General features: G+C 40.0%; 1 pseudogene; it reads left to right on the forward strand.

Moving 5' to 3' along the window:
- Nucleotides 1–24,821, forward strand: part of LOC141322867 (uncharacterized) — a 677,976-nt pseudogene that overhangs the window by 639,979 nt on the left and 13,176 nt on the right.

The following is a 24,821-nucleotide window of genomic DNA, read 5'->3' on the forward strand; positions in this document are numbered from 1 at the left end:
AGGGTACAGTTCCTGATAATTGGATTGACATGAATAAAAAAACAGTTATATGGCCAAATACAAAAGTAAAAGAATCATTCAAGAAGAAAAAGGACCCCCAAGATGACTGGCTGATGTTCCCATTAAGCAAAAAAAAAAATGACTTCAGGTAAGTTTTGATGAAAGAAATATATTTATTTATTACATTATTAGTATATTTATTACAGTTATTACAATGTTTATTACACTATATAATTGTGTATAACTTCTAGAAAATATTTGTGACTGTGAAACTTACAACCTGACTAGCCATGCTGAGGAGGAGGAGGAAGAGGAGGAGGAGGAGGTAGTGGTTAGGGGCAAGAGGAAAAGAGCTAAAAGAGCTTTTGATGATTATGTTGTTGGTACATGGAACATGGAAATGTAGTAATTTAACACAATTTTTAACCATTTATGTTTTTAAAAAAAGTGGGTGTGTGTATATATATATATTAGGGGTGTAACGGTACGCTAAAATCGTATTCGGTTCGGTACAGTGTCTTGGAGAGCTCGGTTCGGTTAATTTTTGGTACAAAAAAAATAAGAACTTACAAAATCTTTATTTTGAAAAGCTGCCAATACACAGTAGAATTCTTGCATAAAATAAATAAAAGCCACACATTTGGGTGATATTTTAAATAAATTGCACTCTTATAATGAACTACACACATTTTGTAACATTTACAATAAAAATTAAAGCGACCCATTTGGGTCATATTTTATCATCATTTTTGGCCAAATAGGCAGCCGTAAACAGAGGTGAGGGCACGTCGTGACGCAGATGCTGCGCATCATCACGTGTGCTTTACGTACTCGCCTACACTACGTTCACCATAAAATGCAATATATACGTTTATATTTTTTGTTTATTTGTATATGTATATTATTAATATTAATTTATTATTATAATAATATATAAAAAAGATTTTTTTTTGAGCAGCTGGGATGGTGCCCCCCTGTGAGTTGGTGCCCTACGTAGACTGCGTACTCTGCGTATAGGGAGCGGCGGTACTGTAAATAACATAAGGCTATTTAGTTTGTTTAATAAAAGAACAAGGTATAGACCTGTTCTATACGAAAGATAACCTTAAATGACTTCTATTGTGATCTAGCGCTATATCGAAAATAAAATGAACTTGACGTACAAGGGGGGGGGGGGTTGCCGTTGTAATGGTAGGGGAAACACTGTTATATGTGCAGCGGTTGGAAGTTTTGAGCTGACATTCAGTCAGTGGCGGCTGGTGCTAAAAAATTTTAGGGGGGCACACACAAAATAAATCACATTGTTAATACAGGCTTTATTGTCAGTAAAGTAATCATTAAACATTTGTAATCATCCAAAAAAATATTAGCCATTTATATTTATGTGATTCAGAGATGAAGGCCATAATACTAATATTATCCACACGAGGGAGCCACAGGATATTTCTCAGTTTAAAGACAGTGAAAATAAATTGATTTGTAGTAAAACATTGCATATAAATTAATTTTCATAAAGTTATACATAGTCCGATATAATAAGTAACTGTTATGCAAAAACTGTAAATACTAAATACTTGTAGACCATTAATTGTTTTGACCTAATTATAATGGTGTTGACAATATATTTGTCAAGTTGGTAGACATAACTGAACGTATGTCCAATTAAAGAAGGAACACTTTTTTTATCTATCTATCTATCTATCTATCTATGTGTGTGTGTGTGTGTGTGTGTGTGTGTGTGTGTGTATATATATATGAATATATATAAATAATATTGTGCTTATAATAATACTTATAATAGTGCTTATAATAAAACATAAACACTCACAATTTACTTGAAAAAAGACGTCTATTGTGTAACTGCATCATCTACACAAATCATTGTGCTTGTACCCCGACGATCGAGTTAAACTGCATTGTTTCAGTTACTCTCTGTGTAGTTGTCCACAACGCTTTGGTGACAGGACTTTGAAATAACAAACAGGGAAAACGATAAAAGGCATGACTTTACATGACTTTATCCAAGCTCCATGATTCGTAAGATTGCTTTATTTTTTGCTTCATTTGAACGGCTTGTGATCACACCGAATTTGGTGGAAATTGCTCTTTGCTCGTTAAGTTCGCCATCATTACTCTGATTGACCGCGCCTCAAAAGAAAAAAAAAACTTAAATCTCGCGGTATTTTTGTCACGGTGCTGAGATCGACCGGCTTCTCATGTCTTGTGATTTGTGAGTTTGTCTATGTTGTTTGTCACGCTCTCTGCGCAGCTGCCAATCAGTCCCGCACCAGCTGCAGCACATCATCTCGGTCTACTTATACTCACCTCATTCTCTCTTCCCCTGTCAGATGATTCACCCCGGACCTCGTTCGTGTTGTGTTTGCCTTGCCTGTCTCTGGAGTCTTCGTCGCTGGATGTTGTCTGTGTCTTCGTGTGATCTGCACTGTTTGTCACGACACCTCCGCGCACCACTCTGGATTATTCACGCCGTTTCTCCGTCATCGACCATCAGCCCTTGCACCACCCATCCGAGAGACATTCATCATCACTGCACTGAGTTTACCTTTTGTTTGTCTTCAATAAACTTCATTCACCTGCATTTGCTTCCTCCTCGTTTGTTTACCGTCACAGAATCATCTGACCGTCATGGAAGCAGCAGGCTCCTCCCCATCCACACTGGAAGACTTCATGCGAGCCTGCGTCTCTCGGATGGACAGCCAGGATAAATCAATGGTCGAGTCCGGACAGGCCATTCGGGCTCTCGTGGTGCAAGTGTCCGAGCTCACCCAGCGTATGCAGCAGATGCAACTTCCCGCTGCGCCACCCACGCCGCCGGTGATTCCATCTCCCCCGATACCATCCAACGTGACGCCACCATCGGAGCCCCGCCTTCCCTCCCCGGAACTCTACAGCGGTGAGCCGAACTATTGCCGGGCTTTCCTCACTAGATGTTCTATGCATTTCGCTTTACAGCCTCGTACTTTCGCTAGTGAGGAAAGCAAGGTGGCGTTCGTGCTCACCCTGCTGTCTGGGAAGGCGGCGTTGTGGGGAACGGCGGTGTGGGAGAACCAGGACCCTTGCTGTGCTTCGTTCACTACACTCTCCGCCGAGATGAAGAGGGTGTTTGACCGCGCGGTCGCAGGAAGAGAGGCCGCGCGGCTATTGACGGATCTCAAACAGGGGGAGAGATCCGTCTCGGACTATTCTATCGAGTTCCGCACCCTCGCGGCAGAGTGTCAGTGGAACGAAGAGGCACAGTGGGACATGTTCCTGCATGGGCTGGCCGACCGAATCCAGAAGGAAATCTACGCCCTGGATCTACCCGCCACTCTCAACGCCCTGATCGACCTGGCACTGCGGGTAGACTCTCGACTCTCCCGAGCCGAGCGGCGGTGTCTACCCGTTCGGCTCCCCCCTGGGGAGGGAACATCATCTCGAGCCAGCGGCGGAGATTCGGTCGGCCCAGCCAACGATCACGAGCCCATGCAGGTGGGGCGAGCTCGGCTTACCCGGGAGGAGAAGGAGAGGCGGAGATCCCAGGGACTCTGCCTGTATTGTGGAACATCTGGACATTACGCCTATAACTGCCCGTTAAAAGGGCCAGCCCGGCAGTAAAACTGAGGCTACTGTCGGGTGGGATCTCCGCTACAAAGACCTCATCCAGCGCCACCTCCACTCTTCTCCCGGTTAGGCTCAGATGGTCCAACCATGATCACCGCTGCACTGCACTTGTGGATTCCGGGGCTGAAGGTAATTTTATGGACTTTAATTTTGCTCACCAGAACCTTGTTTCCCTCAGGCCCCTCAATGATCCCATAGCTGTCAACGCACTCAATGGTCAGAATCTTCCCACCATCACCCACATCACGGAACCCGTCACTCTCACTGTGTCAGGCAATCACAGTGAGAGCATCTCATTCTACATCATGAACTCTTCCCACTCCCCCATCGTTCTCGGACACCCATGGCTCACCAGGCACAATCCCCGGATTGATTGGCAGCTGCAGTCGGTGTCTGAATGGAGCGTTAAATGTCATGAATCTTGTCTGGTGTCTGCTTGTTCGTCTGTTTCTAGCTCTGTGTTTCAGGAGAAGCCGATGGATCTAAGTAACGTGCCCGCGGAGTATCTCGACCTGAAGGAAGTGTTCAGTAAGTCTAGGGCTGCTTCTCTTCCTCCACATCGTCCCTATGACTGTGCAATAGAGTTACTGCCAGGTACGTCTCCGCCTAAGGGCAAATTATATTCACTTTCAGTTCCTGAGAGAGAGGCTATGGAGAAATACATTTCTGATTCTTTAACAGCCGGGTTCATTCGACCCTCCTCTTCTCCAGCGGGGGCGGGGTTCTTTTTTGTGGGGAAGAAGGATGGGTCTCTGCGACCTTGTATTGATTACCGGGGGTTGAACAATATCACGGTAAAAAACACCTATCCTTTGCCGTTGATATCTTCAGCCTTCGAGAGGTTGCAGGGAGCATCCGTCTTCACTAAATTGGACTTAAGAAATGCTTATCATTTGGTCCGCATAAGGAGGGGAGATGAATGGAAGACCGCCTTTAATACCCCCAGGGGGCACTTTGAATACTTGGTCATGCCCTTCGGCTTGTCCAACTCCCCAGGGGTCTTTCAGGCACTCGTCAATGACGTGCTGCGAGATATGGTCGATCAATTCATATATGTCTACCTGGATGACATATTGATTTTTTCCTCTTCTCTCCAGGAACATGTGCAGCACGTCAGGCGAGTGCTCCAGAGGCTGTTAGAGAATGGGCTTTTTGTCAAGGCGGAGAAATGCGCTTTTCATGCACAGTCTGTTCCTTTCCTAGGGTACATCTTGTCGCCGGAGGGAGTGTGTGTGGATCCCGAGAAGATCAAGGCTGTGGTGGATTGGCCAACTCCAGATTCCCGTAAGGCCCTGCAGAGGTTTCTGGGGTTTGCCAATTTTTACCGGCGTTTCATTCGCAATTTCAGCCAACTAGCCTCGCCTCTGACCGCCTTGACCTCCCCCAGAACGACGTTCAGGTGGTCGGATGCAGCCGAGGCTGCGTTCGCCAAACTGAAAAGCCGCTTCGTTTCGGCTCCCATCCTGATTACCCCTGATCCATCACGTCAGTTCGTGGTGGAGGTCGACGCGTCTGAGGTGGGGGTAGGTGCGGTATTATCACAACGCTCTCCCTCAGACGACAAAATGCATCCCTGCGCGTTTTTTTCCCATCGTCTATCGCCAGCTGAATCAAATTACGATATTGGTAATCGAGAGTTGTTGGCAGTCAAATTGGCATTGGAGGAATGGCGCCACTGGTTAGAGGGGTCGGGGGTACCTTTCATAGTGTGGACCGATCATAAAAACCTCGAGTATATTAGAACAGCTAAAAGATTGAACTCTAGGCAGGCTCGGTGGGCATTGTTTTTCGGACGCTTTGATTTTACTCTTTCGTACCGCCCGGGTTCCAAAAACGTCAAACCCGATTCTTTATCTCGCATTTTTGACCACTCCGATCGCCCGTCTACTCCCGAGAGTATTTTTCCCGAAACGCTTATCGTTTCAACTCTCATATGGGAGGTCGAATCGAAGGTTAAAACAGCCTTAGAAGGGGTAACGCCCCCGGCCGGATGCCCACCGAATCGCTTATTTGTGCCAGAGGGATTACGGTCCGAGGTTATCCAGTGGGGACATTGTTCCAATCTAGCTTGCCATCCGGGAGTCAGTCGAACCATTTATTTGGTCAAGCAACGATTTTGGTGGCCTCGTATGGCTCGTGATGTTCGCAGTTTTGTTTTGGCTTGCTCAGTTTGTGCCATTGGCAAGACTTCCAACAGACCCCCTGATGGGCTCCTTCAACCGCTGCCGGTACCTTCGAGACCCTGGTCCCACATCGCTCTAGATTTTGTCACCGCCCTCCCACCCTCCCAGGGTAACACGGTAGTTTTAACCGTGGTGGACCGGTTCTCGAAGGCTGCCCACTTTATTCCCTTGCCCAAATTACCCTCAGCCAAGGAGACAGCGGTGACTGTCGTGGATCACGTCTTTCGGTTACATGGCCTCCCGACGGACGTGGTCTCCGACAGGGGACCCCAATTTGTGTCCAAATTTTGGCAGGAGTTTTGTAGGTTACTAGGGGCTACTGTTAGTCTTTCGTCAGGTTTCCATCCGCAGAGCAATGGACAAACTGAGAGAGCCAACCAAGATTTGGAGAGAACGTTGCGATGTGTGGTCGCTAGAAATCCTTCCTCCTGGAGCCAAAAACTCTCTATGGTGGAGTATGCCCACAATTCATTACCAGTATCTTCTACGGGCCTATCCCCATTCGAATGTAGTTTAGGGTACCAGCCACCAGTTTTTAACAGTCTGGAATCCGAAGTCGCGGTTCCCTCCGCTCACGCGTTTGTCCAGAGGTGTCATCGCACCTGGACTAGAGCCCGTGAGACTCTACTCCAGGTGGGAGCGCGCACCAAGGCTAAGGCTGATCGCCACCGGTCGAGGCCTCCCGTATACGTCGTCGGTTCCAAAGTGTGGCTTTCTACTAAGAACATTCCACTCCGTTCCGTATCGAATAAGCTTGCTCCCAAATTCATTGGCCCGTTTCCTGTCACCAAAATCATTAGTCCGGTGGCAGTCCGCCTTAAACTTCCTCCAGTATACAGGAGGATTCATCCCGTCTTTCATGTCTCCAAAATTAAGCCCGTGTTTTTTGCACCCATTAATCCGCCAGCCCCGGTTCCCCCACCGCCGCGACTCGTAGACGGGGAACCTACATATTCGGTTAATCGTATTCTGGACTCAAGGCGCAGGGGACGCGGATTCCAGTACTTGGTGGACTGGGAAGGTTACGGTCCGGAGGAGAGAAGTTGGGTACCTGCCAGGGACATCCTGGATCACTCCCTTATTGATGATTACAATCGACAGGTAAAGGAGTCTGGGAACGTCAGGGGACGTTCCTAGGGGAGGGGGTACTGTCACGGTGCTGAGATCGACCGGCTTCTCATGTCTTGTGATTTGTGAGTTTGTCTATGTTGTTTGTCACGCTCTCTGCGCAGCTGCCAATCAGTCCCGCACCAGTTGCAGCACATCATCTCGGTCTACTTATACTCACCTCATTCTCTCTTCCCCTGTCAGATGATTCACCCCGGACCTCGTTCGTGTTGTGTTTGCCTTGCCTGTCTCTGGAGTCTTCGTCGCTGGATGTTGTCTGTGTCTTCGTGTGATCTGCACTGTTTGTCACGACACCTCCGCGCACCACTCTGGATTATTCACGCCGTTTCTCCGTCATCGACCATCAGCCCTTGCACCACCCATCCGAGAGACATTCATCATCACTGCACTGAGTTTACCTTTTGTTTGTCTTCAATAAACTTCATTCACCTGCATTTGCTTCCTCCTCGTTTGTTTACCGTCACAATTTTCTGCTGCTTGGGGCAGAATTTTCAGCGCCCCAAGACCATAAAATTCTGAGAGACTGATTGGCCGCATATTTATTAATTTACCCTAGCAACAGTACATGACTGGCTATTTGGCTGCACTGCAGGGGCGCTTTTTCTCAGCGCCCCATGACAGAAACGATACAAGTCTGTCTGTGGAAATTCACTGGTGAATGAATGTCACTAGGTGGGAAATGTTGTATATGTTTTCATATCGCATGTAGGCACATACTGGTGGGTAAAACCGAATTAAAAAACTTAATTTGTATTTTAGCCCCTTTTATCAGGGAGGGCGGTGCCCCAGCGCCCCCTATGGGCCGGCCATCCGTCACTGCATTCAGTCTGTATTTAACAGTGCGTAGAGTCCGAAGCAATCAATCACAGAACACGAGAGAGGCCGTGCTTTGATTATTTATTTATTTAGCTATAATATAATGAAATTAAACAATTATAGGATAATATTTAAATTCATTTTAAGATATCTCGCGGCCCCCTGGAGGATCACTGAGGCCCCCTGGTGGGCCGTGGCCCACAGGTTGGGAACCACTGGTCTAAGGAAAGAGTTGAAATAGCGATAGAGATGTATAACTTATGAAATGAGATGGTGGACAAAGAGTTCCTCCATATAATAATTAAGGTAGATTTTCAGACTTACATTGGAAATAAAATGATAATGTTTCTATACTTACATCCATTTTGTAGCTAGCTGTGCAGAAACTAAGCAGAAAGAGCTGCAACAGCAGCAAGTGAACAGTACTGCAACGGCAGTAAGACGCACAGAGAACTTGTGCACTCAGTGGTCAAACCTCTAGTTTGTGAGGCTCCTCGTTTTTCCTCTGAGACGGGTAGCATCTAGCCCTCACAAAAACCTGCCCGTCTACTACATTTGATACTATGACAAGCAAACACATGAACATAAACACAGACATTGCCAGAGAAAATAAAATGTTAACTGATGATGACAGCATTCTGCTAATGTTAATATTAGGCTATCGTCGCTAGCTGCTACACACAAGACGTTCACTTAGACCAAAGGCAGACAGTGAATGTCATATTGTTTGTAACATCACGACTGTTATATTGATTTAATAAAGTTGTACATGTCCTCTATACTATCCATACATAACCTTATAACCCTAGTCCTAGGTCTAAGTGGACACACTAGTAATTTGTTAGCCTGATTGCTCTCTAACGTTAGCTACGTTACTTACCTTGAAAGTTATGGATAAACTCTTTGTGGAAAAATGTATATCCTTTATCCTATTTGTTCCTCTTTGTGACGGAGTTTTCCTCCACGACTCTTATCACTTCGGCAAAAGTTATCTTTGGCAAACCAGTGAGGGAAGTTGTGTAGACTCTCTCCATTTTAATTTTAAATTACCCGGCTTTCTGCTGTGTTGACATTACACAGGAAGTCTGCATACCCTGTGATTGCGTATTTCCGGTTTTACTGAGAAAGGTCTATTCTTGGACTGTTTTAGGGTACGCACTTTGAGCTGCTTCTAAAACGCACTCTGTAGTTTCTATTCACTTATTCGTTAATATTAATTTTGAGCTGCTTCTTAAAGTACTCTGTTGTTCTAATTAATTATTCGTTTGTTTTATTTACATCTATTCACTGTTAGAAAAGGAGTGTTCTTCTGTTATTTGTCCTGCGATTGTTTTTGCTTTAAATTCTAGTTTTTATTGCAATCATTAAAATTGATAACTGAGCGTACGGCCAAGGGAAGCTTTTGTTTTTGTCATATCGTTCCCTTCTGGAGCTATTACAAGTGCGAAGCTGTTGCTTTTTGAGTTTCGATTGAGCCATTTTGCGTGCGGGCGAGACATTTGCGGCTCACTGAGCCTAGGAGGCGTGGCTAGCGAGAATACTGCTTAAGTAGTTTGCTTACTTTCCATACTGCGGGAAAGTGAGTTCAGTCCTCAGACGAGAAAGAACGACGGCGCGTAAGTGTCTACTTTAATACTATTTCGCTAGGCGGTCGTTACTTAGAGTTGCTGCTAAAAGCACTTTGTCGTTTCTGTTTAATTACTTATTCCTAAGTATTAATTTTAAGCCGCTGTTCTCTTAAGCACTCTATAGTTTCTATTCACTTATTTGTTAATATTAAATTTGAGCTGCTTCTAAAACGCACTCTGTAGTTTCTATTTACTTATTGGTTAATATTAAATTTGAGCTGCTTCTAAAACGCACTCTGTAGTTTCTATTTACTTATTGGTTAATATTAAATTTGAGCTGCTTCTAAAACGCACTCTGTAGTTTCTATTTACTTATTGGTTAATATTAAATTTGAACTGCTTCTAAAACGCACTTTGAGCTGCTTCTAAAACGCACTCTGTAGTTTCTATTTACTTATTGGTTAATATTAAATTTGAACTGCTTCTAAAACGCACTTTGAGCTGCTTCTAAAACGCACTCTGTAGTTTCTATTCACTTATTCGTTAATATTAAATTTGAACTGCTTCTAAAACGCACTTTGAGCTGCTTCTAAAACGCACTCTGTAGTTTCTATTTACTTATTGGTTAATATTAAATTTGAACTGCTTCTAAAACGCACTTTGAGCTGCTTCTAAAACGCACTCTGTAGTTTCTATTCACTTATTCGTTAATATTAATTTTGAGCTGCTTCTTAAAGTACTCTGTTGTTCTAATTAATTATTCGTTTGTTTTATTTACATCTATTCACTGTTAGAAAAGGAGTGTTCTTCTGTTATTTGTCCTGCGATTGTTTTTGCTTTAAATTCTAGTTTTTATTGCAATCATTAAAATTGATAACTGAGCGTACGGCCAAGGGAAGCTTTTGTTTTTGTCATATCGTTCCCTTCTGGAGCTATTACAAGTGCGAAGCTGTTGCTTTTTGAGTTTCGATTGAGCCATTTTGCATGCGGGCGAGACATTTGCGGCTCACTGAGCCTAGGAGGCGTCCCTAGCTTTTATCATTGAAGCACTGTTTGGTTGTCTATTTAACTGCGTCAGAACAGCTGACGCTGAAGCGTCAGCAGAAGCGTTCAGCCTCCTCGCGTGAAGACCGACGAGAGTAAAGACTTGCGACTTTTCCTGCGCGACTTAGCCGAGCAACGACACCGACAACGCACTTAAGTACTCCTCTCCTTTATTTCACTCTTCTTTCTGTCCTCCTCTATCATGTGTTTCCAACTCATTCCGGTGGTCTCTTCACACCGCACTAATATCACACGCACACGTCGACGCAATATATCTAACCTGCGTCCTATCGACACTTCTTCCACTGAACCTTTCTCTTTCACGGTTGGACTCTGGAACTGTCAATCAGCTGTCAACAAAACTGACTTCATTTCAGCATTTTCTGTGCAATCTGGTTTGAGCATTCTAGGTTTGACTGAGACCTGGATTCGTCCAGAAGACTCTGCAACCCCAGCTGCTCTTTCTAATAACTTTTCCTTCTCTCACACCCCTCGTCACACTGGAAGGGGCGGGGGGACGGGACTTCTTATTTCTAACAACTGGAAATACTCAACCCATTCTCCTCTATGCAATTATAGTTCATTTGAATCTCATACAATCACTGTAACATCTCCTATCGAACTCCACATTGTGGTAATCTACCGCCCTCCTACTCAACTTGGCATCTTCTTAGAAGAGCTGGATGGGCTGCTGTCCTCGTTTCCAGAGGATGGCAGCCCACTTCTAGTCTTTGGGGACCTCAACATTCACCTTGACAAACCCTATGCTGCTGACTTCAATTCACTTCTAGCTTCATTTGATCTACAACGTGTTATCACTACATGCACTCATAAATCTGGCAACCAACTTGATCTCATTTACATGCGAAATTGTATTTCAGACAACATTGTGGTCAAACCCCTACACATCTCTGACCACTTCTTCATTACATTTGACCTACATCTTGCTACTTGTGCACTCCCAACCCCTCTACCTGTTACTTTTAGAAGAAGCCTACGCTCTCTCTCACACTCCCATCTTTCTTCTTTAGTATCCTCCTCCCTTCCCTCTCCTACTCACTTCTCATCCCTGGACACTAATGCAGCAACTGACACCTTATGCTCCACTCTTACCTCCTGTCTAGATGCTATATGCCCCCTCTCCTCCAGGCCAGCACGATCTGCTCCGACAACCCCTTGGTTATCCGATGTTCTTCGTGAGCATCGTTCCAAACTTAGGGCAGCCGAGAGAAAATGGCACAAATCTAAGGATCCATCCGACCTCAGTATGTATCGGTCTATGCTCTCATCTTTCGCTACCCAAGTACATACAGCCAAATCTTCATACTTCCACAACAGGATCAACAATTCCCCGGACGCACGCAACCTTTTCAAAACATTTAATACACTGCTTTGTCCCCCTCCACCACCTCCCACAACTTCTATAACAGCTGATGATTTCGCCACATTTTTTACAGACAAAACTACATCGATCAATAATAAGTTCTCAGCTCCACACATACAGGAACTAAAATTGACCACAATCACGGCTGGAACCCCCCACTTCTCCTTCTGTCCTTGCTCGGAGGCAGAAGTAACCAAACTTTTCCTCTCCAGCCATCCGACGACATGTCCTTTAGATCCTATCCCCTCACACCTTCTCCAAGCAATCTCCCCTACAATCCTACCGGCGCTCACACACATCATCAACACATCTCTTCTCACAGGCACTTTTCCCACTACATTTAAGCAGGCCCGGGTAACCCCACTGCTCAAAAAACCTACACTTAACTCTTCACTCATAGACAACTACAGACCTGTCTCCCTCCTTCCATTCATAGCAAAAACACTGGAACGGGCTGTTTTCAACCAGCTATCCTTATTCCTCTCACAGAACAATCTACTGGACTCTAACCAATCAGGGTTCAGAAGCGGCCATTCAACTGAGACTGCGCTACTGTCTGTCACTGAAGCCTTGCGGACGGCAAAAGCTGAGTCCAAATCATCGGTACTCATCTTGCTGGACCTATCTGCAGCTTTTGACACTGTGAATCACCAGATCCTCCTGTCCACCCTCTCAATGCTGGGTATTACAGGGACTTCACTTCGCTGGTTCAAATCCTACCTCTCTGGTAGGTCTTTCAGAGTGGCCTGGGGAGGCGAGGTATCCAAAACTCATCAACTGGTCACTGGGGTTCCTCAGGGTTCAGTTCTTGGACCTCTCCTCTTCTCCATATACACTACATCTCTGGGCCCCATCATACAGGCACATGGCTTCTCCTACCATTGCTATGCTGATGACACACAGCTCTATCTTTCTTTCAAACCAGACGATCCATCGGTAGCTGCACGGATCTCAGGTTGCCTGGCGGATATCTCTGCATGGATGAAAGAACACCATCTACAGCTCAATCTAGCAAAGACGGAACTCCTTATCTTTCCTGCCACTCCATCTCTACAGCATGACTTCTCCATCCAGTTAGGTTCATCAACAATTACCCTATCAACTTCAGCCAGAAATCTGGGTGTTATCTTTGACAACCAACTGACTTTTAAAGACCACATAGCTAAGACCGCTCGATCTTGCAGGTTTGCATTGTACAACATCAGAAAGATCAGGCCCTTCCTAACAGAGCATGCTACACAACTCCTCGTCCAGGCCCTGGTCATTTCCAGGCTGGACTACTGCAATGCTCTTTTAGCTGGTCTTCCAGCATGTACAACCAAGCCTCTACAAATGATTCAGAATGCAGCAGCACGACTGGTCTTCAACGAGCCCAAAAAGGCCCATGTTACACCTCTCTTCATATCCCTGCACTGGCTACCGGTTACAGCACGCATCAAATTCAAGACACTGATGCTGGCATATAGGACAGCCACCGGATCATCACCTGCCTACCTCCATTCACTACTACACATCTACACTCCTTCCAGAAGACTGAGATCCTCTAGTGAAAGACGCCTCATTGTACCACCACAGAGAGGTATTAAATCACTGTCCAGAACATTCTCGTTCAATGTCCCTGCCTGGTGGAATGATCTTCCCACCCCTATCCGGAATGCAGACTCCTTAACAGCTTTCAAACGACTGCTGAAAACCCATCTTTTTCGACACTATCTGACTCAATAAAAAAAAAAAAAATCCCTTCTAGCCTGTTTTTCCTCTCTTTCTTGATCTTCTCCTTCTAGCCTGCTCTCTTCTAACAACGCCTGATATATGGTATTTTTGAACACTTCCTATGTTGATCTGCCTCCTTAGGATGAATCACTTGTTGTACTCCCAATTGTAAGTCGCTTTGGATAAAAGCGTCGGCTAAATGAATAAATGTAAATGTAAATGTAAATGGACAAACAAACTGTATTCTTTTAACAGAATGAGTTTACCTGGTTTTATCGTGTTGTTTTAAAGTCGTTTATGTGAACCTTGTACATACACCAAATCTATTTAAACCAATCTTCTTTTATGTCTCATTCTTTTAACCACCAGCCATCTCTCACAGTTAAATCCAACCCCATTTTAGTCTTGTAACTCGGCTGATAAGGAGAGTGTTACAAACTGTACCATCCACTTCACTTAACATTCTCCTGAGTCTGTGTTCCTGACAAACTGTTTCTAACATTGATCATTTGAATCGTATTCAAATGATTCTGAAGCATGGCGTGATACTTAAGACTTTAAGTAATGGCTGATTAATATTCAGCTTTGATTACATAAATGTATTTCTGTATTAATATTATATTTTTATGTATATTAAAATAGAAAAGCATTATTTTAAATATGTGATATATTCCTCAATATTACCTTTTTATTTTTGATCAAACAAATGCAGGCATGCATTTAGCACAAGAGACTTATTTAAAAATGTAAAAAAATAGTAATGTTCCCAGATTGGTACTGTGTTCACAAAGTATTAAGTTTGGTCACAAACTTGGTTTGAACAATCAGGTATATTTGCAGTGTTGTTTTTTGTGCATTGGTTTAGCAAAGTATCAATGTATTCTGCTTTTAATGGTGCTTAGTGTCTTTATAGAGAAGTAACACACATGGAAAGGGGCCATGAAGCACATTTGGCTGTAGATAAAAATAATAGAGTATGTAACGCCGATATATTATAACAATTAACAACCATGAGTGCTTGTGGTGTGTTTTGACGTGCTGCTCAGTTTATCTAAGAAATGATAAAACTGTGCCTTCATTGTCTCGGGGTCTGGTTGAAATCAAGCAGCAGTCTGCCATTTGAATGGCTTGATAAAGTGAACGTTACTGTTATTATAATTGGCCCTACTTAGAGTTGAGTAACACTGAAATCAACTGCAAATATAAGACTATTAAATCTATCCAGATGTCAGCAGATAATGAATAAACAAATTCAAAAACAGCATTACCAGCTTCCCTTATAAAACCAGTTTATTCTCTTTGTATTGCTACAAAAGTTCTTGAAATATGAATGCATCTTGGCAGTCCTGATATAAATTACAGGAGCAGAGGTAATTCAGTCCTTCAGTCACGTAGATCTGGTGCAGGATCACAATGCTCCCGACACTGAGAATGAGTTGCTCTGGTGTGGTGAAATTTTCCTGAACCGTATTGATGAAAAATTACTCATGCTGCATACCACTGAAGAGTCCATTATGAAATCAAATGTACCTACAACAACAGAGATAGCATGACTTGGGCTTAAGACAAACATGACTCAGGTGAGAAAACAAAACACTCTCTACTCATCTGTAAGTATTCGGCTTCTATTACATTTTCTTCTACATTTCCCATGTTCACACTTAATGGGACCCCAGTTATTACTCCACACCTCCATATTTTATTTCCCATTTGATTGCAAATTTGAATCATTGCTCATATACAATTTGAATTTTATCACTATTCCTCTGCTCTTTACTATTACATATTACCATCAATCCTCCATCCTCAAGAACTTTTTTTACACATCTCATCTGCTTGTTTCAACTCATTTATTAATGCAATTACTCCTCTGTAAATTGCACTACAATTTTAATTCCTCCCATTCTCAATTTATTTGATCTGAAGATCTGAAAGATCCCATGCATTTAACCTCCCCTTGACAAAATGGGGAGAGAAGTGGTCAAAAGAAACTGTGATACAGATACAGTCTACTTGTGATCCAATCAACCAAAACACATTTAAACCCAGGTGTAAACAAAGCCCAAATTCACTGCTCAGATATTCTGAAACTTATCAGAGGTGCTTCTGTGATCCTCAAGATTGTCTTGTTTGAGTGATGGCACAGCAAAGACTTCTCTCTGGTGTTATTACATGACTGTCAAACTGATAACCTAAAACTACAGATCTCTCATGTGTGATACCTCATGTGGTATTTAAGTGTTGCTTTATTTCTGAGACTCTTTCCGCAGTGACCACATATAAATGACTTTTCTCCAGTGTGAACTCCCATGTGTCTGTTAAGGTGTCCTTTTTGCCTGAAACTTCTTCTACATTGCTGGCAGGTGAAAGGCTTCTCTCCTGTGTGAACTCTTATGTGGTTTTCACGGGTTGCTTTATGATTAAACCTCTTTCCACACTGAGGGCATGTGTAGGGTTGCTCTCCAGAGTGAATTCTCATGTGGACTTTAAATTGTTGTTTTCGACAATAACTCTTTCCACACTCAGAGCATGTGTAGGGTTTCTCTCTATGAGTTCTCATATGGACTTCAAGGTTTTCTTGTTGATCAAAACTCATTCCACACTGATCACACATGTAATGATCTCCATTGTGAATTCTCATGTGTCTGATAAAGCTTTCTTTTTGAGTGAAACTTACTCCACACTGTTTGCAGGTGAAAAGGCTCTCTCCAGTGTGAACTCTCATGTGACTGTCAAGGTTTCTTTTCCATTTAAAACTGCTTCCACATTGTTGGCAGGTGTAAGGCTTCTCTACATTGTGAACTCGCATATGTCTGTTAAGGTTTCCTTTTTGGTTGAAACTTCTTCCACATTGTTTGCAGGGGAAAGGCTTCTCTCCAGTGTGAATTCGTAAGTGTCCTTCAAATTCTCCTTTATAATTAAACTTCTTCCCGCACTGAGGGCATGTGTAGGGTTGCTTAGTGTGAATTATCATATGGTCTTCAAAGAGTTGTTTTTGATGGAAACTCTGTCCACACTCAAGGCATGTGTAGGGATTCTCTCCAACGTGACTCCTAACATGTGTTTTAAGACTTCTTCTATGAATGAAATGCTTGCCACACTGTTGACAGCCATACGGTTTCTCTCCTGTGTGAACTCTCATGTGTCTTTTAATGCTTTCTGCTTGATTGAAACACTTTCCAGACTGTTGACATGTAAAATAACTTCTCCCTGTCTTCTGAGTCCTTTTTCTTATGGTCTTTTCAGTCTGTGAACAACTAAAAGAGTTTTCTCCATTTATGAAATCATGATCTTTGTCTTCCATTTCATTCAGTACTTGACTCTCCTCTTTCAGTGCCATCAGGTCTAAGGTGAAAAAAGACAAAAGTTAACCCCAGTTTAAAGACACGAAACACAAAACCACATCAAATTACAGTTAAATTAGTTAAAGTATATGAAATTTCTGACATATGCGGATGCAGAATACCAGTATAAACAAAAGCACATGGCGGACACAGAACAAAACTGAAAACAAAGAAGTACTTGATTTTAATCATATATTATTGAAGTTCTTCATCAAGCAGTCACTGGTATTTTTATAACCATAATGTGTTTTTATTGTAGTGATTGTTAACATATGCAGCCTTTAGCATTGTGTATTTCTGTCTTGACCTTTATTCCCATCGGGTTGCAATCGTATGTTAATTCAGACGTTAATTTGCTGGTGTCTGAAAATTAGTTTTGCCATTAAAACTGTTTTAAAAGTCTGAAATGTTAATGCTAGTTGATAACTTAATATGAAAATGTGGGAAATAAACAGCGGTGCTGATCGTCATCAAACTCTGCCTTTGTTCCTTTAGCCCCACTTTGGCCCAAGATATTCAAATGATAAGCCATATGTGAGGTTGATGAATGATAGGCAAATGTTTTTATTCCCTGTCCAATATATCATAATATGGCCGACAGCTGTTAACAATCTGCTCAATAATGACATGGACCATTTTTTCTGTGACTGACCAGGCAAATAAAATTTTAGTTGACTAAGCCTCTTCTTGACGACTAACATTTAGCAAAATATTTAAATTAACATTTACATATTAAATGAGACAAGTCTTTAAATGCTGTTTTTAAATCAGAGCACTAAGAGAACTTTAAGAATAAAAATTAAGCTAAAAAGCTGCAGTAGGGCAACAGAGAAGAAAAACACCCACCAAAGGAAAATTAATTCAGAAAATGTACAGAATGAAAAGCTTTGAGAATGAAAACCAACCTGTTTGTTCCTCAGTTTCTTCTTGTTTGACTCTGAATGTTTCTTCAATCTTCATCTCTTCATTCTACTCTTTAATAAACACCATCTTTATAATAGTGTCACATGGATCTCAGTTGGTCCTCCAGGATTTTTATTTCTGTTTGGAAACGCCCAGTTTAAGATGAGAATTAACAGAAATATAAAGAAAGAAAAAAATTCAATCTCTGTTCATCTCAATCAGCTCTAGTTCAGTAGTCAGTGCACTAGTAAGGGAGTCAGAGTAATAGTTAATGGACTTCAGATGATCTGAATAGACAAACACTCAAACCTTTTAACTTTATATTCCGTTTTTATTAATACTTAATGATTATTAGTATATTACATTTAATCGATTACACACTTTAAAAATAGCTATTGTATTTAAAGGTTGTCAATACAACAAAACATTTTCAATTGTTTGTAAAACTTGTCATTTCTCATGTTTGAGTTTGTTCTCGTTGTTTTTACACTGTTTTGAGCAGCAGGTCTCTCAGCGAGCCGCGATTCGAAACAGTGAATCATTTTGTGAATCAACCGATTCAATTGACTCGGAGTTTGTAATTCGTGTTTCTGATCTGAATCACTAACAGAGAGAGAAATCAGACTGATCTGTGGATGCGCTTTACTCACAAAATAACGTTCATTAGTAGATCAAATATTACAATATTACACGGAATAATTATAAAGTTTAAATCGCCTGTAAACCATATAAAATAGGCTGAACACGTATTAATTTAAACACTTTAAATGGTTAAGACTACAAACCTTTCTTCAACTGAAAGCATTCACTGATGCAGGAGCGCTGCAGCCCTATGACGTCACATTACCACCAGATCAAAATAAAAGTCCTGTTCACATACATATTAAAGTATATATAAAGAAATAAAATGATAAAACATTTTCATGGTATTTTACAAATGATGATATTTATAATATGAATTACTTATTTATGCATTTTTTTATTTTTCCAAAATGCATTTATTCATTCTTTCATTTATTAATTTATGTATTTATGACAATGTTTATGTCCACAATTTTTTCTTTCCATGTTCATTTAATACTTAATTTCGTATTCATTTCTGCATTATGTCTACATTTATTTACGAAGACATTTATTTATTTAGACCTTTCTTTGTCAGCAAGGGAGAAGCTAAAGATAAAAGTTGCGTAATTGCTACTTTTCTGTCTCTCACAAACCGTCATGCAAAACTTTATTTTAGCTTGTTAGAACAAAATGTTTCTTATAGGCAGCTGAGTGTAGACTGAAAACTAGTCTTCACATGTTGCCGAAAGGTAACCTGAGACAAACTGAAGGAATGATTGAAAATGTAAAGCATGTGAATGTTATGCTAAACTCACTTCCGCAGAGGAGTCCAACATTTTTTTTTCTACCATCTCCAAGACAATCCCCTTTAAAAAAATTGGGGCATCTGAGTCCTCAAACATGCATTTAACATGATATGAAACATTTATAAAAAACATTTATATTTTCATTTGAAAGGTGAAGGAACAAATGACTTGAAGTACCCAGTACAGCGACTACTGAAGCCCAAGCTGAGCTGCAGTGGAGATTCAACTACTACAGGGATCACCAAGATTTTACAGATCAGTAAATGAACTGTTGATAGAAGATGAGAAGTATCCAAATGAACTGAGGGATCAAGAAGGAAGCAACACCAGTTAAAATACAGAGTAATGTACTGCAAAAACAATACAGTATAAAACTCAGTAATGTACAGCATAAACAACAATATTGCACAAAAAACTAATATACTGCATGTACAATAATACTGTATAAACAGTATAAAAGTGTCTAAAATCCAACAAGATCCAACTGGTACTGCAGTAACCAATGTCAAGACAAAATGAATTAAACATTCATTGTTTTAAAACACAATAACCATAAATTCAAAAGGCAAATCATGCAAAACAAAAAGGAGCTCATCATATAGTTTTCAGTTAGCACACTACTGTTTTGCGAATGAGTCTATTTTTCAGTCTATGCACCTTTACAGAACACTGATCACCTCCAAGGTCATCTCCAATGCAAATCTTTTGAATGACCTCAATTTGCAATGTAGTTTTTTGGGGAAAATCAATATTTAGCACAAAAATCAGCCTGACTAGTAGAGCTACAGCATGGAGGAGGTCTTTGACATCTCTCAGGACAATCTTCCTCCAGAACCACAGTAGTCAAAAGCTTCATCTCCATCAGTCATTATGAGAATGATCCATCCAGATCCATTCCTGCAGTCACATAGTCTTCAATGTCGGTTCCCTACAGTAATTGTATTATCAAAATATTTAATCAGAATGTCAGTTATTTTATTGAAATATTGTATAACCCAATTTTTTGCAGAAAATTATGTAGGGAGAACAAGTATCTTAAGACCCTGCTTGTAATTTACTGTTTTCTACATTAAATCATTCAACATAATGTAAAGAAGATTCTATGACAATATAACCTTGATATATTTAATATTGACAATGTGAAAAGTGAAATTAAACTTAAAAAAAATGTGGCATTTGTTATCTCATAATTAGATTATGCAATTTCCAAATTTCACAGACAGGGTCATGGTTAAACATATATATATACAGACCATTATTTTCAGAAAAGGTATAATATTAACCTGTAAGTCCACCTCTGCTGACTTGAATAAATCTGATGGATCTTTACTGTGGTAATGTGGAAGGCCCTGAAGAACAAAGGTCCATTCATTGACATGGAATTCTTAAATAAAAGAAAAAAGCATTGTTAGATTAATTTGTGATAATGACAGGCACATTTTCTAGCTTTAAATGCATTTTTTATATAATTACCTATTAAATATGTTGTCCTTTCTGTCAAAGAGTTACATTTAACCAAACCTAAAACATTTACAAAAATAGACAAATTATTAAATAACAGAAAGGAATTTACTGGAGTACAGGCTTCAATATTACAAAAAGAAGAAAGTAAGATCATTATTGTCGATTTTGTAAAGTAAACTGCAGCAAATATTTTTACATTTTTGTGTTCTCATTCGCAACTATAGCAAAAGAAAAAAAATCCATGATAGTGTCTCAGTGACTTTCCAAATAATGGGAAAAAGTAAATAAATAACAAGAGGTTGATTAGTCAAAACAGTGTATTATGTCAGATTTACAGTCACTCCCTCAGCCTTTGTCTAGAAACACTTGCAGCAGTTGTTTTAGGTATGAATGTCAATGTAAGAAAACACAAAGTATAGTGTTGTAAATGTACATTAATTTAACAAACGGAAATTGTTTCTAGATTTACCATGCTAATAATTGTGGAAATGCAGATAAAACACATCAGTGTATAAACGGGACTTTTATTTTGGTGACGTGACGTCATAAAGCGGCGCCCCTAGCCCTGCATTTGTTGTGATTCGGCTGAAGAAAGGTTTGTGGTTTTACGTTTTTTAAGCAATGCAAATTGGTGTCAATTTAAACGTTTTTACAAGGTATACAAAATAAACGAGTCAATCTTAAATATAACATTGAATTGCTTTGTTGTTTTTGCGAGTAAAGTGCACCCTCATATTAATAACAGAAAATGTGCGACTCATTTTGCTCCTTAAATGTGAATCAGTCCATGGTTCAAGTAGAAAGTGAGACAAAATCCGAATCATTTGAACCAAATCAGTGGAGAAATGATTCAGTGATTCGAATCGTTTGAATCGACTCATTCAGTGAAACAAACTAGAACAAACACGTATAATGATAACTTTCACAAACTGCGAATGTTTTCATGAAAGTGTAATCTATTAAATGTTATGTATGAATAATCGAATGCCAAAACTGAATTAATGAAAAACATAGAGATTTAGTTTGCATTCATTTTTGAGAATAATTTACTTTCTGTTAATTATTCTAATCTTAAACAGGACAAAGTGTACAAACACAGAAAAACTCCTGGATAATCAACAAAGATCCACGTGACACACTATTATAAAGATGGTGTTTATTAAAGAAGAGAGTGAAGACATGAAGATTGAAGAAACATTCAGAGTCAAACAAGAAGATACTGAGAAACAAATAAAGATGGTGTTTATTAAAGAGGAGAGTGAAGACATGAAGATTGAAGATACATTCAGAGTCAAACATGAAGATACTGAGGAACAAACAGGTTGGTTTTTTTATTGTCAAAGCTGAACTGATTTTATCCTTAAAATATCTAGCTCTACAGAAATGAATGATATTTGTGAGAATGTTTAAGAGTGTCGTAATTAAAGTGGTTTGTGGACAGACATGTTGAGATCACATGACCAGACAAATAATAAAATCCTGCGTTCACATTGGAGATTTGTTATGATGACATCATGCTTTCAGGTTGTAACAATAATACAGAATTAGCCTCAACATTTCTGTTCTGTAACATTAAACCCAATATCTGCTTCTAAAATTAAAAGCATTCATTTTTATCACTTAATTCTGCAGCAGTATCTGTTGTGCCAATTTTCTGTTCCAGTAAGTCAAGAGGCAGAAAGCTTTTAGTTATTTACTTCTTGCAAGAAATTTGGGCAATTAATTGAAATACAATTTCAGCTTATACTGCATACCTAAATGGTCATATACATGCAAAACTGTGGCAGAATGCTGCACTTAATTATTGATAATGATTATTCACATAAACCCTCGTCAGTTATGTCTTAAGTGAACACAAACAGCTGAGAATGAAAATATGTGTGTAACAGTCTATTGGATCCATGCAGCTCTTAAAACATCAACAGCTCACACTATTCCCTCTGCCGTCTGTAATGATAACCAAACTACAAAAGACAAAAGCTTCTGTAGCTGTAATAATAAACAAATCAAGTTTAATTCTTACAGTGAAGACTATGCGTTTTTTATTTTACATTTAATTCTGTTTAATTTCTCTGCAGCTGTTAGCTCATAATTAGATAAAAAATTATAAGATGATTCAAAATTTTAAGTAGGCCACACAAGTAACCTGTAACTGAACATCATATGATACCTTATCTAATTCTTAATATGATTTAAATCTAATAAAAACAAATTATTAGGAAGTATGTAAAAACAAAAATCCATGTCTTTAATATGAAATGCTTCGACTGTAGGGGGAGATGAGAATAGGTTTTGAGATTACATTTAACTCCTCCTTTAATAGTTTATTGTGTTTAAGATCTCAATGTTGCTGGGTTTGATGTTTGTGCTTTGAATAATTAAAAATGGTGTTAATTTGGATTTGTCTTATTTTGCATTAGACCTGATGACACTGAAAGAGGAGAGTCAAGAACTCAATGAAAAGGAAGATGATCTCCAGCATGAGAAACATGATTTCATGGCTGGAGAAAAATCATATAGTTGCTCACATACTGAAACAAAAGCACAAAAGACGACAATAAAAAGAAGTGTTTTTACCTGCCCACAATGTGGAAAAACTTACAACAGAAAAGAAAGCCTTAAAGTCCACATGAGAGTTCATACTGGAGAAAGACCTTTCACCTGTCAACAGTGTGGAAAGAGTTTCACTCGAAAAAGAAACCTTACTTACCATATGAAAGTTCACACTGGAAAGAGACCCTTTGTCTGCCAACAGTGTGGAAAGAGATTTACTGAAAGAGGAAGTCTTAATGCCCACATGATCATTCACACGGGAGAAAAGCCTTACACCTGCAAACTATGTGGAATGAGCTTCAATCGAAAATCAAACCTTAAAAAACACACAAATATTCACACTGGAGAAAGACCTTTCACCTGTCAACAGTGTGGAAAGAGTTTCATTCAAAAAGACAAACTTCAAAACCACATGAAAACTCACACCGGAGAGAAGCCTTACGCATGCTTTCAATGTGAAAGGAGTTTTGCACAAAAACACAGCCTTGATGCCCACATCAGATTTCACACTGGAGAAAAACCTTACACCTGTAAACTATGTGGAAAGAGCTTTGGTCGAAAATCAAGCCTTGATAAACACACAAACATTCACAGTGGAGAAAGACCTTTCATGTGTTCTCAGTGTCCAAGGAGTTTTATACAGAAATATTCCCTTGATCTCCACATGAAAACTCATACTGGAGAGAAAGCTTTCACCTGTCATGAATGTGGAAAGAGATTCACTCACAAAGTAACACTTAATAGACACACGAAGATTCACACTGGAGAAAAGCCTGATCAGAGATTTGACGGACATTGAGTAGCTCACTAATATGTACAGTACAATCACACCAGAGTGATTAGACTACAGTTTGTATATATATATATATATATATATATATATATATATATATATATATATATATATTTTTTTTTTTTTTTTGTCATGACACTGTGAACAGTACAAACCACATGGAATTTCTGCCATTTGTGGTAGTAAATCTGATACAGGTCAGATGTTTTGCAATGTGACCGCAGTGTGAACAGTCACCTAAAAGATTTAACATACTACTCAGTGTTATCAGTTGTGAAAGAACTCACAAGCATTACAGTTACAACTCTACAGTGCCTTGCAAAAGTATTCATACCCCTTAGCCAGTAGTCAGTTAACTGAGTTAGCGCAGTTGTTGTGGAATGACCCATTTTATAAGCATGTTGATATAATGTGTTTAACCCATTAACTTCCATATAATCTTGTATTTGATCTTACACAATTTTTTCCATCAGTTTACTTACTGCCGGTAATAAACTTATTTGTCTGCTATTCTGACCTGAAAACTGTTCTTTGTTATTTTTAACTAAAGATAAAAATTTTTGCTTTTTTCCATTGTGAGGGAAAAACATCTGCAGTTAAACTCAGATTAATAATATGAGAAATGGGCAAAGCAATGACATCTACCACCATCTTTAACAATTTAACATCTAAGTGATCTATTCCACAGGGTTTATCTCTACTTGCTTGTAATATTTTCTTCACACAGTTATCTGTTACAGTGTTAAATTTAAATGTACAGTCTTTTGTTGTCATTATCCTCTTTGTTATTAATTCATATGAGATATTTTCATCTTGTCCCAAATCCATGGCTTGTCTAATTTTTTGTATTTTGTGTTTACAAAAATGACTAAAATAATCTCTTTTGGTCTAGTAAGGCAAATCCCATCAGCCTCTAATGATGTTATATTATGTTTTG

This window comes from Garra rufa, chromosome 1 (assembly GCF_049309525.1).
Source record: "Garra rufa chromosome 1, GarRuf1.0, whole genome shotgun sequence".
Taxonomy (NCBI): domain Eukaryota; kingdom Metazoa; phylum Chordata; class Actinopteri; order Cypriniformes; family Cyprinidae; genus Garra; species Garra rufa.